Source organism: Trichosurus vulpecula, chromosome 2 (assembly GCF_011100635.1).
Source record: "Trichosurus vulpecula isolate mTriVul1 chromosome 2, mTriVul1.pri, whole genome shotgun sequence".
NCBI lineage: Eukaryota > Metazoa > Chordata > Mammalia > Diprotodontia > Phalangeridae > Trichosurus > Trichosurus vulpecula.
The window spans coordinates 287,531,435-287,546,732 of record NC_050574.1 but is presented as its reverse complement, the minus strand read 5'-3'; positions in this window follow the sequence as shown (position 1 = coordinate 287,546,732).

The following is a 15,298-nucleotide window of genomic DNA, read 5'->3' as shown; positions in this document are numbered from 1 at the left end:
CATAAATTCCCAGGGTGATATATCAATTCCTACATGGAAGGATTCCTTTATCTTTACTCTCATTTCTAATACGTTCCTTCTAAATGACAACTGTTGGATGTGGGAATATTGGAACAGTAATATATTGTTGGTGGAGTTGTGAACTCATTCAACCATTCTGGAGAGCAATTTGGAACTATGCCCAAAGGGCTATAAAACTGTGCATACCCTTTGATCCAGCAATACCACTAGGTTTGTATCTCAAAGAGATCATAAAAAAGGGAGAAAGATTTACATGTACAAAAATATTTATAGCAGCTCTTTTTGTGGTGGCAAAAAGAATTAGAAACTGTGGGGATGTCCATTATTTGGGGAATGGATGAACAAGTTCTGTTATATAAGTGTAATGGAATGCTATGGATAAGCAGCAGGATTTCAGAAAAACCTGAAAAGACTTACATAAATTGTTGCTGAATGAAGTGAGCAGAACCAGGGACCATTGTACGTAGTAATGCAACATTGTATGATGATCAGTGATGACAGACTTGGTTCTTCTCAGGAATACAATGATACCAGACAATTCCAAAAGATTTGTGATAGAAAATGCTATCCACATCCAGAGAAAGTCAGATTGCAGATCAAAGTATACTATTTTCACTCTTGTTTTTGTTTTTTTTTTTTATCTTTATCTTGGTTTTTCCTTTTTGTTCTGATTCTTCTTTCATAACATTATTAACATGGAAATGTTTAACATGACTGCATATGTATAACCTACATCAGATTGCTTGCTTTTTTGAGGAGGTGGGAAGGAAGAGAAGAAGGGAAGAAAAAATAGGATAAAAATCTTACAAAAAGGTACTTTGAAAAATCTATTGCATTCCTTCTAACAGCGTCATTTTGCCTCTGACATTTGCTCCATTAGTTTGAATTAACCAAACCAGATTCTTTTTTTTCTTTTCAACTTAAATACTAAGACTTAAATATATGAGAAAAGAAAAAATATTATAAACCTAAATATTAAAACATAATTATAAAATAAGAAAAGAAAAATATGTCATGTGCACAGCTCATCATGTTCTCTGCTGTACACTTTTTACTTTATTCTCTTTCCCCCCTTGCTCCCCTCTACCTCCCCCTGGAGGCTACAATTAATTAATATACAAAATCTATATATATATATTTATATATAGATATTGATATATACCTATACATATACATACATTCATACATATATAAACATATACTTTCCCTAAGAGGTTCTACTCTTAATCTTTGTTTTTATGTTTGGGCATATCTCTTATTTGCTATGCCTCCTGACTCCTCCACTTTACTTCACTCACTACCTTGCCCTCCTATTGCTTCACCTACCCTGCCCCCAATGATCTCTCTCTTATCTTCCCATTCCAGTAAATCTAAACACCCTTTTATACCGTCCCTTGACCTATTCCCTCACCTTCCCCTCCAAAGATCCCTCCCTTATCCTCCCTTTCCCATTAATCTAAACACCCTTCTATATCCCCCTTTAACCTATTTCCTCACCCTCCCTTCTAAAGACTTCTCCCTTGTCCTCTTCTCCTCCCTATACACTTAGCATTTTATTTCTTTCTAAATTTAGACTTTTATACTCTTCTAGATGCATATGTATTGTTCCCTCTTGAACCCCCATTCCTGATGAAAGTAGGTTTCCAGAAGTCATAGCCCTGCTCCCCCATCTAATTCCTCTGTGTCAGCTCTTCCCCTTGCACCTCATGTGTATAAGATAATTACTCATTTTATCTCTTCCTAAACAGTTTTACTTTTTAAAGTCATATTATCCTCAGGTCAATCCCAATCTTTTTTACAAACTACCCAATTACTAATAACAATCTTAGACATACGTTTTACATTTTACATACACAAAAATTAAACAGTCTATCCTTATTGAGTCCATTGTAATTGGTCTTTGGCATGTACCTTATATTTCTTTTGTCTCTTGTATATCAAATCTTCTACTAAGTTCAAATATTTTTTAACAAAGTCCTGAAAGTCTGAAAATTCTTTAAATATGCATTTTTTAAAAAAATTTCAGGATTATGCTTAACTTTGCTTGGTATGGTATTTTCAGCCAGAGCCCCACTTCTTTTGCTATTTGATATATAGTGTTCCAAGACCCTCAGTCTTTTACTGTTGCTGCTGCTAGGTCTTGTATGATTCTAATTGTGACACTATATATGTAAATTGTTTGAGTTTTTTTCTCTTGTTGCTTCTGATACTTTTTCCTTGAGCTGGGGGTTTTGGAATTTGACTAAAATATTCCTGTGGGTTTTCCTCATAGGATCTCTTTCAGGTGGTGATCAGTAGATTTTTTCTGTCTCTACTTTTCTCCCTTGTTCTAATGCTTCAGGACAATTTTCTTTAATTATTTTTTGTATTATTGTATCAAGATTCTTTTTTGTAATCATAGCTTTCAGGTAGTCTGATTATTTTTATGTTTTCTCTTCTTGACCTGTTCTCCAGATCAGTCATTTTTCTTATGAGATGTTTCACATTCTCTTCTATTTTTTTTTTCATTCTTTATATTTTGTTTTGTTATTTCTTGGTCTCATAATTTCGCTGGCTTCCCCTTAGCCAATTTTCATTTTCAAAGAGTCATTTTCTTCCTTAAAATTCTGAATCTCCTTTTCTAATTGGCTGACTTCCTTTTCCTAATTTTGTTTCTTGGATTGTTCTTTTTTTTTTTTCTTTTGGTTTTTCTTCAATCTGTCTCATTTGATTTTTAAAGTCTTTTTTAAGTTCTATGAATTCTTTTTGGGCAGGTGACCATTTCACGTGACTCTTTGGGGTTGAGGAGGGTTTCTTTGCTTCACTATTCTCCTCTTAAGATGAACCCAATCTTCTCTATTCCCGTATTAACTCTCTGTGGTTGGATTCTTTCTCCTTTGCCTGTGCATTTTCGTAATAGCTTACTTTTTGTAATTACCTCTAGTCCTGGGGTATGGGGAATGGGGCCTCCAGCGTCTTGTAAATGCCTACAGCCAGCAGTGTCCCCACCTTACTACTTCTGGACTCATGGAGCTATGCTGATTCTTTCTCACCCCCACCATGTCTTGGCACCACAGCTGGATCTAGCATTCCATGTCAGCAGAGGTTCCCTAGATCTTCTACTGCTCAGAAACCCAACTCCCCTCACTGTCCTGGGGGTTAAAGTTCCTTTGGCTGGGGTGGAGGTAGCCTCCCAACCCAGCTAACCCCAAGGCTTGCCCTTGTTGTTTAATTGACTTTGTGCTTGTTATTTAAGCAGACCATAGACTGGAGGTGTTTACTCCTGATGGGGACCCAACCTTTTCCAGGGATTTTTCTTCAGATCTTCTGCAGTTGTCCCAGGAGGACTATGTTCTTCCCCTTCTCTTGCTTATTTTTTACCTTTCTATGTTTGCCCTGAGGGGCTGTTTTCTCTCTTTTTGTGGAGGGAAATCTTGAGAGCTTGCAATTTCCTGATCTACTCTGCCATCTTCCCAGAATTCTCTCCCCAGGTTCTGATTATTGTCACATATCACCTTCCAGATCACTCATCCCTTCTCTTTCTCAAGGTTGCCAATGCCTGGCTCATAGTCTTCCTCTAGACATAAATTCTGCCTTTGTACTTAGGAATTTTTCAATATACACAATGATGTTCACTTGAATACCTTGGCCTCCCAGATTCATCAACTTGCTCAGCTCCTGTGACCTACATTTTTACTTTTTCTCAGCTGTATGATTATACATCAGATCTTACCATGACCCATAACTGTGCTAGTTCCATGAAAGTCAGTTATTTTTTTTAATTCACAGACCCAATGTCTAAGAACCCCTGGTTATGAACATTGAAAATAATGCTTGTGATAGTATTTTACTGTTATTAACATTACATTACCAAAAGCAATAGATTAGTTTACTTAGAAAATTTCTTCGATTGACTGTTTTCTTATATTTGCAAAATTCCCTTCTTAGTTCTCAGAAAAGTATAAAAGAAAGTTTTTAATACAGGATTTAAAAGAACAGTAAGATAAAAACATAGAAACAGATGAGTCATTGTTGCTTAGAAATCTCCCAGGGAAGTGAAACCCCAAGAGACCTTTTGTGTCTGGGTGGTCCTGTAAACAAAAGCCTGACTTTGTCTTTGTGAACATCTAATCTGCTCAGTCCTCATTGTGCTCAGAGAAGGGGGTCAACTGAGCTCCCTCCTACCAACTTCAAAGAAAAAAAAATGCCTTTGTTCCCTTCCCTTATTCTCTTTATATTGCACAGACACCAAATTTATCTCCATGTCCAAGCTGTATTCCATTTTAGACTGTGACCAGGACAATGCATGATAGATAATAGCTAACATTTTATATAGTCATTTACGGTTTGCAAAGCATTTTACATATAGCTTTTTATTTTAACTTCATAGCAACTCTAGGTAGTAGGAGCTATTGCTATCCACATTTCACATGTGAGGAAACTGAGACAAACTTTTTTAATTGACTTCCCTAGGGGGCACAACTGCAAATTATCTGAATTTAAAGTCTTCCTGATTCCAAGTCCGGTACTTTATTTATTATGCCATCTTATATCCTTGCATGAAGCTACAAATCTTGTGAATGGAAAGACCTTGTCATGGCTGTTATAATATTATAATGGCAATTCCTTTCACTTGAAAGTGTTGCATAATGGATGGTGATGTGGCCTCAAAACCAGGAAGCTGTAACTTCAAATCTTGCCTCTGATGCATACTAGCTGTGTGACCCTGGGCAAGTCATTTATCTGCTAGGTCTTTTTGAGCATCTACAAAAGAGTATTTCTGTGCTACATGTTTCATGTTGGATAATTTCAAGGAAGGAAGGAGATCCAGGTAATGGAGTTGGAATGGAGGAAATCTTCATGGAAGGAGAGATGGTCAGAGGAAAGCTCATTTTTTTTTTTGGCACTCTTCTTCTTCACTTTTTCTATAGGGTCCCAAGTAACCTGAGGAGGAAGGCCAGTCCTCAACAAAATCACAGAATCTAAGTTGGTTGAGGCCTCAGAATCTACCAGGTACAGACTGGGCCTGAATGAGTTGGTTCTTAGTCATATCCTCAACAAGGGCCACCAACTCTTAATTTTATTTATTAATTCAGTTGTTCTCTTACACTTAATTTTATTAATATCACCTTTTTGGGAGGGGATTTCCAACTTAGTGTTGAATAGGGGATTTTTAGTTCTTTTACTAATTCCTGAGAAAGAACCAATAAATAGAATTGTAGAAGTATGTATAGAATAATTTTACATCTATATTTACATATATAAATATTTGTGTCTAATGGTAATGATCTCAAGGGGGGGGAGGAAGAAAAAAGGAGGGAAAAGTTACATGATAAGTTTAATATATATTTAAAATTAATAGCAAGTTGTATATAATAGATTTGTAGTTTCATGTACAGTCATCTTTTTTTTTTTCAATTCTACTATTATGGAAAGCTTGATTTATTTATTAAGTCCAGAATAAAATACATTTTAAAAGGGGGGAGGGGCGGTTTATCCAGCACTCCCTTAAAGAAGAGGGAGACGTCTACCACCTCCCTGGTCCATTTCATTTTTGGATAGCTTCAGGAATTAGGAAATATTTCCTGACATCAAGCACAACTCAGTAACTTCTACCTATTACAACCAGTTCTATCTTTTAAGGCCAAAAAGGAAGCCAGTCTATGTATGTATATATACATACATACATACACACATGTATATGTAATCCTTCTTCTACTTGAAAAACCTTAATATATTTGAAGACAGCTATAATGTCTCAGCTAAAGTCCTCTCTTCTCCAGGCTAAGAATTCTATTTCTTTAATTGATCCTTGATCACAATCTCTAGGCCTCTCACTCTTCTGGTTTCACTTTCCTAGAGGTACTCCAGTTTATTTATCATTAGCCTTCTACCACTATGGTGCTTAGAACAGAATGCGATATTCCTGATATCCTCTAAACAAGGCAAAGTAAAATAGGCCTATCACTTTTCTTGTTCTGGACTTTTTTTTTAAAGTTATGGATATATGGTTTCATTGATAGTGGCTGTAAGCCACTTCCAGCTAAGATATTACCTGCATCGATGGAAACATGTAACTATTCTACAACTTCTAATCTTGGGGACTTGCCTGGGCACTGAAGGACTGACTTGATTGGGCTCACCTAGGTAGGCTATGCTAGAGGAAGAACTTGAACCAATATCTTCCTAACTTCCAGACTGGTTCTTTAGTACTAGGCCATGTGACTAGATATTATGGCTTCTTTAGTTCTTTCTAAAATTGCATACTTTTTAAAATTATCATTTTGCATTATTGATAATGGTGAGCTTGAAGTACACTAAAACCAAGATATCTTGTCAGATAAAATGCTATTTAATAATGCCATCACCAGTTTATAGTCATTAAGTCATTTTTTTAAAAAAATTCATGTTTAGAAATTTAAATTTGCCCCTACTAAATGTCATTGTGTCAAATTCAAACCAATCTTCTAGACCAGGCATGTCAAACTCAAACAGAAATGGATCACTGAGGCCACATTTTGACTTAGAAAGCCAGAAATTAATATTATCTATGTTTTATTGTATTACTTATTTTGCTAAACATTTCTCAATTACATTTTAATCTAATTCCCCCTCAGGAAATTTGTTTGATTTCTCTGTTTTAGATTATTGGAATCTTTTTTTGGATCCTGACTCTGTCATATAATTGTTGACCATATCGTCTAGCTTTGGTTAATAGGGTACCAAAAAGAATATATGAAGAACCAATCAGAGGGTAGGAGGACTGATCATATCCCAGTGATTTCACTATGATAGCCATGGTGCTTGTCTCCAACACAACCACACCTACCCTCACTCTCATCTCCATTTTCTTTGCAAATTTCTAATCTCCTTGCTTCTGACCTTCCTAGGTACCCAAAGCAGAGTGTCATTAAGAAAATTTTGTTCCTCCCACCCTGTGACTGGGGCAGGCATCCCCATGTATGGTGAGCTCTGTTCCTAAGAGCAGTATCTTCAGAATTCTATTCTTGCTAGCTTTTCATTCCTCCTGTGCTGATTTTATCCAAAGAATGTTAGGTCATAGGACCCTACCTATCTTTCCCTTTGAAATCTGTACTCCTCAAATCTAAAGTATGTGTCAGACTATTATCAGTTTTCTTCTCCTCTATCACCAAAAATTCATATTCTCTGTTTTAAATCATAGTCCAGAAAATCACATTCCAAAATTGTGAAATAGGAAATTTGTCTTTGAAATTTCTAGCATCTAAGTTCCCTACCCCATGCCTTCTTGCCCTTTCCTCTGCTTTCCATATCAAAGCCTGAACTCAGGAAAGTTTCTTAGAAATTTACTCATTTAAAAAAAATTTAAAAAGAAAGTTTCTCATTTATAAAATTATAATGACTACAGCTTTTACACACACACACACACACACACACACACACACACACGCACATGCACACACATTTTCTTTCATTTGTGTAGGGAGCATTTTGCAAGGAGACATACCCTATGAATATATACCAGTAACTGGTTGGTAATTAATAGCTGGAACACTAAGAAGTTGCTACTTGACAGAGATTATATTGCAAATAAATATCAGGGCAGGACTTGAACCCACTTTTCCTGACTGAGACAGACTCAGTATCCACAATGTCATGCTATCTCTCATTGACATGTCAACATTCACTCAAGAAAATGAAACAACAACCTCAGAATATTAAGCATTAACAATTGGTTGGAGAAGGAATTTGGGGTGACAGCAAAATCTTTCTAGTGTCCTTCAATGATGCAAGTTAGATTAAAGCCTATAAGTAAAACTGCATGGGTTAAGAAGTGGAGGAAATGAAGTGTAACATAATTGCTGATAGAGGATTACAGATACCGGAATATAGAAAACAAGTTTATGACTGCGGAAAAGAAAATCTGTGGATTTTCTAACAGGCTCAGCTCACTTTCTCATAGACAAACCCATATCTGACTCACACAGGTAGATCTATGTGTGTATGTATGCATATGTACATACCTGGGCATGTATGTATATGTACACACATACATACATGCACACATATATGTATATACACACATACATGTTCAGACACACATATACACACACAAATATATATTATACCCTCCAAGACCACTGACAAACACCTTTGGTGAACATGTTTCCTTTTTTGTATGGCTTGTGCGACATTAGTACTCAGAGAATTATGGAACAGCATTATGTCTGCCCATAATTGTTTCTGGAAAGGAATCCTGCATGATCCTAATATATAGATATAGATTTGAGGCATGTTGAAGGAGACTCTTTAAGTTGACTTTCTGCTCTACTGAGTCAAATGCCTTTTTTTCATAATCAGCAAACAGCAAAGAAAACAGAACTTTTTTGCTTTCTTCCCCACTCAAGGTATAGCCATACATATGTATTGCTGTAGAAAATTGTTTGCAGAAGTCTGTTTATTCTCATGATTTTAATTCTTGATATGAACCTAGATCTAGTCATAGAGATTTATGGATATGATTAAAAAAAGAGGTATGTTTTGATGATTGCTGCAGTTTTCCTGATCTTCCTTTTAGTATAAAAGTAGCATCCATGATATTTTATATTTTGTTTCATTATGTCAGTTATCACATCAGTACTGATGTCATTTTGGAATCCTTCTTTCTATGAGATATTTTGATAGTTGATCCGACGGTTCCCTTTAACATTGTTATGCTTCCAGTATGGAATTCTTAAATTTTTGGTGAGTTATTATCAAACATTTATGCTCCTATCTTTTTAAGTGCTATTTCTGTCTTGACTAGAGTATCATTTACTCAGACAATGAAACTCCAATGCAGTGCTTCACTCATTTTCATGTTGTGTCACTATAAAAATGCCGACAAATCTGTTTGATTTCACATCTATTATTTTCTTTCTTCAAGCTTAATCTATAAATATTTTAGGATGTCAGACTTAGGTCTCATGCCAAGATTTCTGAAGAATCATTTCCCCTTACACTACTTTTGACAGTTTTCTGAAGTGATATTGCTTTTAATTAGCTTCTTCTCAAAACTGCTCTTTCCTGTTATATCTCTTTACTTGGTAAGAAGATCAAGTGTTTTCTGGGAAAGGCAATTTCTGGTATCTTTTGGTTTCTGCTTGAGGCTACTATTTTATATTATTTAAACTTCCCTAATAAGTTATAATTATAATCTGTGCCTTTGCTTTTATCCATTTGCCATTTTCCTGAGTCAATAGCATTTTAGTCATTCAGGTTAGAGTAATTATAGTTGTCAACATTTTTTCTTTCATCTTTTAATCTTTATTCTAATATGGTGTTGATTTTGACCTTTGCTATAATCAAGATGATCTGGTTGGCCATAGAAAGATGTTAGTGAAATGATTCTCATATTTTCTATCTGTTACAATATAATCAGTTTCAATTTATGCTACATGGTTCTTTGCTCATTATATACAAAATTTTCAAATTTTCTTTTGGAAAAAAATAATCTATGAGCCTTTGATCTCTTTAATTTCATAATCCTAACCAGCTTTTGCATAATATGTTTAATCCATCATTCCCTGTGTTCATCTTCACATTGAAATAATCAGATAGCAAGTACACATTGACTTTGACTGAAGGAATTTGCCTAAGTCTTCATATATTTTTTCTACTTCTTTGTCTTCTGTATATTGAACATGGCATATACATTGCAATTTTCTTAATGATAGCATGTTTATACTTTTGAGCAACCCAAGGCAAGATGCCCAAATGCTCCATGACATTGTTTCTTGTTGTCTTTTGATCAGAATGGAATAAACTCAGCCAATTCTTCATATCAAAACATTACAGATTTAGAGATCAAATGGCTCTTAGAAGCCATTTAATAAAAATCCCTCATTTTGTTTCAGCGGAAGCTGAGGCCTAGAAAGGTTAAATGATTTGCCCAAAGTCACAAAGCTAGTAAGTGGCAAAGCTGGGATTTGAACCAAAGTTCCAAATCCAACACTTTTTTCATTTTGCACCACTTAATCACTGAACAAAGACATAATGTTAGTAACCAATTAAAGTTGTATCTGTAAGTGATCTAAAATCATTCCATATAGGATTAAGGAACCCTATTTTTTTTTGTTTAAATTTTACCTTAATCTGTTTAATAGATCATCAAGGTCAGATAATTCACCTCCAAGAGGCCAGTCTGGGGGTGAGGGATTCTATACTACATTTTAGGACAGCAGAGAGATTTTTAACAGGACCATACTTGAAGTTTTCTAGCTTGGTAGAACTACACTCTTATGGCATAGACTTGGATGACTCAATCACCTCCTAACTATTATAGACATGATTAGGACTTTTGTGGAGGATTTTGTTATCTAAATCTAAAAAATATAATTTGAGCTTCAACCTATACGCTATTTAAGAAGGTATCTCCCTGTCCTTTAGGCTGGACTTTCCCTAAATACCCCTAGCTGGATGGATATTCTATCTATAAAGATCTTTGGGGACAGAAAAACAAAGCCTCGCTTGGTCCTTAGTATGACAATTTAATAATAGTTGCTTTCAGCACGTTTTTACTTATAGATAATCTATAAATATCCCCTGCATTGTAGAAAGCATTCAGCCAATGAGTTACTGCCTGGCCTCCTGTTTATTTGTGGGTGGCATTTTAGCGATTAACTTAGTAACTCGAACTATAGATGGATCTTGTCAACCACTACAATGTGCATTTCAACTTCACGGCTGATCAAGACATGAAAAGGTAATTACTTGGCTCCATTTTTTTTAACAACTGAATATTTTCACAGTTTTGCCTCAGGACTTCAGTTTCTCCAGCTGATCATTAATTACCAGGAAACATCCACCCAGTCTATCACTATGGCTTAATTAAGCAAACAAGCAGAGATTATTTGAGGGCATGAGCCAATGGAATTCATCTGGTATAATAAATTTTGAAGAGGAAGTGTTTATAGAATCCCCAGGGTGTGCTATGAATGTACAGAAATAACTAATGTCAGTAATTCTTCCCCTTAGTGCCCACTCTATTAATTGAGCTTCCTTCTTTAACCCATGTATTTCTAAAATTATAAGACTGGAATGAGTTAATTCATAAATGAAAATTCATAAATTCACAATTTTTCCTTCAGCTTTATTCTTTTAATTTACTAATCTTGGATTACTTAATCACTTTGTACTGGAAAGTATGGGGCTGAGAGTTTATTAGTGTTGCTGTCCATGGATTCTCATGTTTCCTCCCACTCTCCGGGGATCAGACCATTACAGTAATAAACAACAGATGGACAGTAGCTGCTTCATGTCCTAGGGCACATCTGGCACACGTGGGGGTGGGAGAGGAAGGCAATGGCCCCTGGAATGGCAGATTTAGAAGCCAAAGGAGCTTCTGAAGTGCCTTAAAATGCCTAAGCATGAACAATATATATATATATATCTATATCTATATGTATAGATATATATATAGATATATATGTATACATTTTCAAATGAAATGTTGTCTTGTACTTTTTACCCTGTTTTCCATACCTATTGAAGTCATAAGCATACAGAAGTAAAATGACCATTAAACACTTTGCTCACGTGCAAATGTCAAAGTAAAAGAAATCACACCGCTAGATTTTCTGTACAATTCAGGGACTGGATTTGTTGATTCAAGAGGAAGGGAGTAACAAAGAAAGGCTGTACTTTAAGCAAGAATGACATACTTGTCTGAATGAAAGTCATAAGATCATAGATTTAGAGTTGACAGGGATATTTGGGGTCATTTAAACCAACTCCCTAATTTTACTATTGAGGAAACTAAGGCCTAGAAGTCTAAGACCTTGACCAACATCACACATTTAGGAAGTGACAATGGTGGGATTTGAACACAGGTACCCTGACACCAAAAACTAGCCCTCTTTCTACTGCACCACTCTATTTCCCTTCTACCCTTCCTACAAGTGGCACAAAATCAAGTTGAGAGAGAATTCAATGACTATTTAGTCCAACCCATCCCCCGAAGGAATCCCCATCATAGTATGCCTGACAATCGGTCTTCTATTTTCTGATTCAACATCTCCCTATTTTTGATGAACTTACCCTTATCTCATCACCCAGACTGGTACCTCAGAATCATTCTTGACTCATTTCTCTACATCATTTCCTCACATCCATTTGCTTACCAAATGTTGTCTATTCTCACTCTACATCTCTCCTTTCACCCACTAATCTTGTTCAAGTCATCATCAGCTTTCACCTGAGCAATTGCAGTAATCTCTTACCCAATCTCCCAGATCCTAGTATTGCTCTGCTCCCATCCATGCTCCAGCTAGCTGCCACAATAACCTCCCTTGAGGCATACATCTCACCATGTCACAGTCCAGCCAAAAAAAAAATGCAGTGATTAGTTCTCTATTGCATCCAGAATGAAATCCACAATCTTCAGCCTGGCATTTGAAGATCTCCACAATTTGCTTCCAATACACCTTTCCAGCCTTATTTTAGATGAATATCATTTTTACAGTTAATATTCTATAGGAACTAGAGAACAACTATTCCCTGAATATGACATTCATCTACCACTTCCAGGTATTTGCACATGTTCCTCCTGATGCTTCAATGTATAATGATTCTGGGGGCTGTATAGCAATGTTGCTGCCATCTCCCAGGGAGTGAAGTTCACTGCACATATGAGAGAAAAGGAATCTTTCCCACTAAAGGAGAGAAAGTATTGTTTTATTTTGTTTTGTTTTGTTTTCACTTCTACTGACTAAAGATTTTTGCACTGGGCCTCTTCTTGGTAAAAGGGCCAGGAGAAGTACTGGTATAAAGAGATTTAGGAAGGTTCAATAACATGTCCAGACAAATGTTAAGGTAGGGGTTGAATTTGAATTCAGGGCTCCTGATTTTAAGTTCAACTTTCTTTTTGCTAAACTATGCTGATTCTCATAGGGCAGCAGAATGTGTTAGGCATTGTGAAAGAAAGAAAGAAAGAAAGAAAGAAAGGAAGGAAGGAAGGAAGGAAGGAAGGAAGGAAGAAAGGAAGAAAGAAAGAAAGAAAGAAAGAAAGAAAGAAAGAAAGAAAGAAAGAAAGAAAGAAAGAAAAAGAGAGAGAAGGAAAGGAAGGAAGAAAAAAGAAAGAAAGAATGGATGGATGGAAGGAAGGAAAGGAAGAAAGAAGGAAAGAACAAAAGAGAGAAAGAAAAAGAGGGAGGGAGGAAAGAAGGAAGGAAGGAAAGAGGAAAGAAAGAAGGGAGGAGGAAAGGAGGAAGGTAGGGAAGGAGGGAAGGAAGGAAGGACAGAAGAAAGGAAGGGCAAGAGAGAGAGAGAGACAGAGACAAACTGAGAGAGAGAGAGAGAGAGAGAGAGAGAGAGAGAGAGAGAGAATATTTAATAGCATCCTAGGCCTCACGGAACTCATGGAATTTACACAATAGTTAGGAGACAACTATGACCTTTTGGGAGCTTCTCTTCCCTTAGCCACCCAATTTCCTCTTTCCTTATGCACTGACCCAACCCCTGACCCCTAAATCCATTGTGGCAACTATAATCTTTCCTTACTCATAAGCCCCATACTCCAGACCTTTTCTATTCCTTGCCTTACTATGAAAACCATATATATATATATATATATATATATATATATATATATATATATATACATACATACATAGATACACAGATATAGATATAGATATAGATACACATATAGGAAGAATTCCACTGATAGCCTCCTCTCTATATCCAGGACTTACCAGTAACATGAAAATTTTACTCATCTGACTGGCAGAATTGCTCTAATATGGACATTCAGCAGGCACAGAATGAATTACGTATATCAACAAGTGTGTCAAGCTCAATGTTGGAAGCAGCAGTTGGGTATGACTACAGCCTGCAGGAAAACTCTAAAGTATTAAGCCGACAATGTCTGTCTTGATCCTGACTAATCCAATCTAATGGTGCCAGATGAAGCAAGCTGGAGTCCAGGTTGATTACAAAGAAATTCTTCAATGAAACACCATCTTAAATAGGGAGACTGTTAGCCTAGACTGTAGGACATCTACTACGCAACTCCATGAGTGGCATATTGTAATTTTACTATAAGCCCATCTGTCTGTGTGTATGGTTTGTGAGTTGTCCATGTAGATTATATATGTATATATACATCTATATCTATTTATCTATAATATCTACATTTAGATTGATTCAAAAGGTAGAATAGATAGATAGATAGATAGATAGATAGATAGATAGATAGATAGATAGATAGACAGATAAATAGATAGATAGATGTCACACACTCTACATGTCTGCCTTCCACAGTCTTTTTTTCTTTCTCTCTGGTCCTGAAGAGTATCTGAAAACATGAGTGTCCTTCCTCAAAGCAGAAAAAAGGAATTTCTCTCCCCTCTCAAACTCTTCTACCTACACTACCCCTTAAAACAGTCCAACTTTTCATTCTCTTTGTCAATGAAGAGTCTTATGAAATGCTCCAGGTTGGTACTTGGGTATATTCATGTGTTTAAATCCCTAACAAATGGTTTGAGGAGGTTGAAGATAAGCCTTCATTATTTTACATATCAGAAACCTAAAGAGTAACAGATGATACAAGATATAACAGGAGGTTAATCAAGTATAATTTGGCATTTTAATAGTAACTTACTAGAGATGGCTTCAGAAAAAGAAAAAAAAAGCCAGTGGTGGAGATTTCAGCTGCCATGACCAAAAGTGAAAATATTTTTGAACAGCCCATACCATGCAAGTGAACATTATCCCTCCCATGCATGGAGACAGACAGGAGCTACTTCATTATAAATTACTTGAGGGTAGTCCCTATGTCTATTTCATTTTTTTCATCCTCCATAGCACTTACCACAATGCTTTGCACACAGTTAACAATCAACAAATGTTTATTGAATGAATGAAAGAACTTGAGTGAGAATTGCATTATTAAAGGGAATGATAACACTCATGTACAGGGAACACCCAATTTGTGGAGCTCACAGGTTGGCAAATGGTGCACTCATGGTGTGGGGAGGGGAAACTGGTTAATTAATGAGCCACAGAGTACTTAGTTCAGAAGCATAGAGAAAGCAATTATAGCTTTGTAGCCCAGTGAGGCCGTTCTTTCATGTACAAGTAAGCTCAACCTAAAGCCTCAGAAATTTCCATTTTAATAAACAACAACCTTGGAGAATCATGGATAATACCAAGTTTGTTCTTTGGCCCTGAGGTTATGTAAATCCAAAGCAAGAAATCCTGCTATCAAGTTCTTTCTGTGTTTGTGGGCCACTTCTCAATGTTGTAAAAAAAGAAAGAAGATCCAAGAAAATATGGGTAT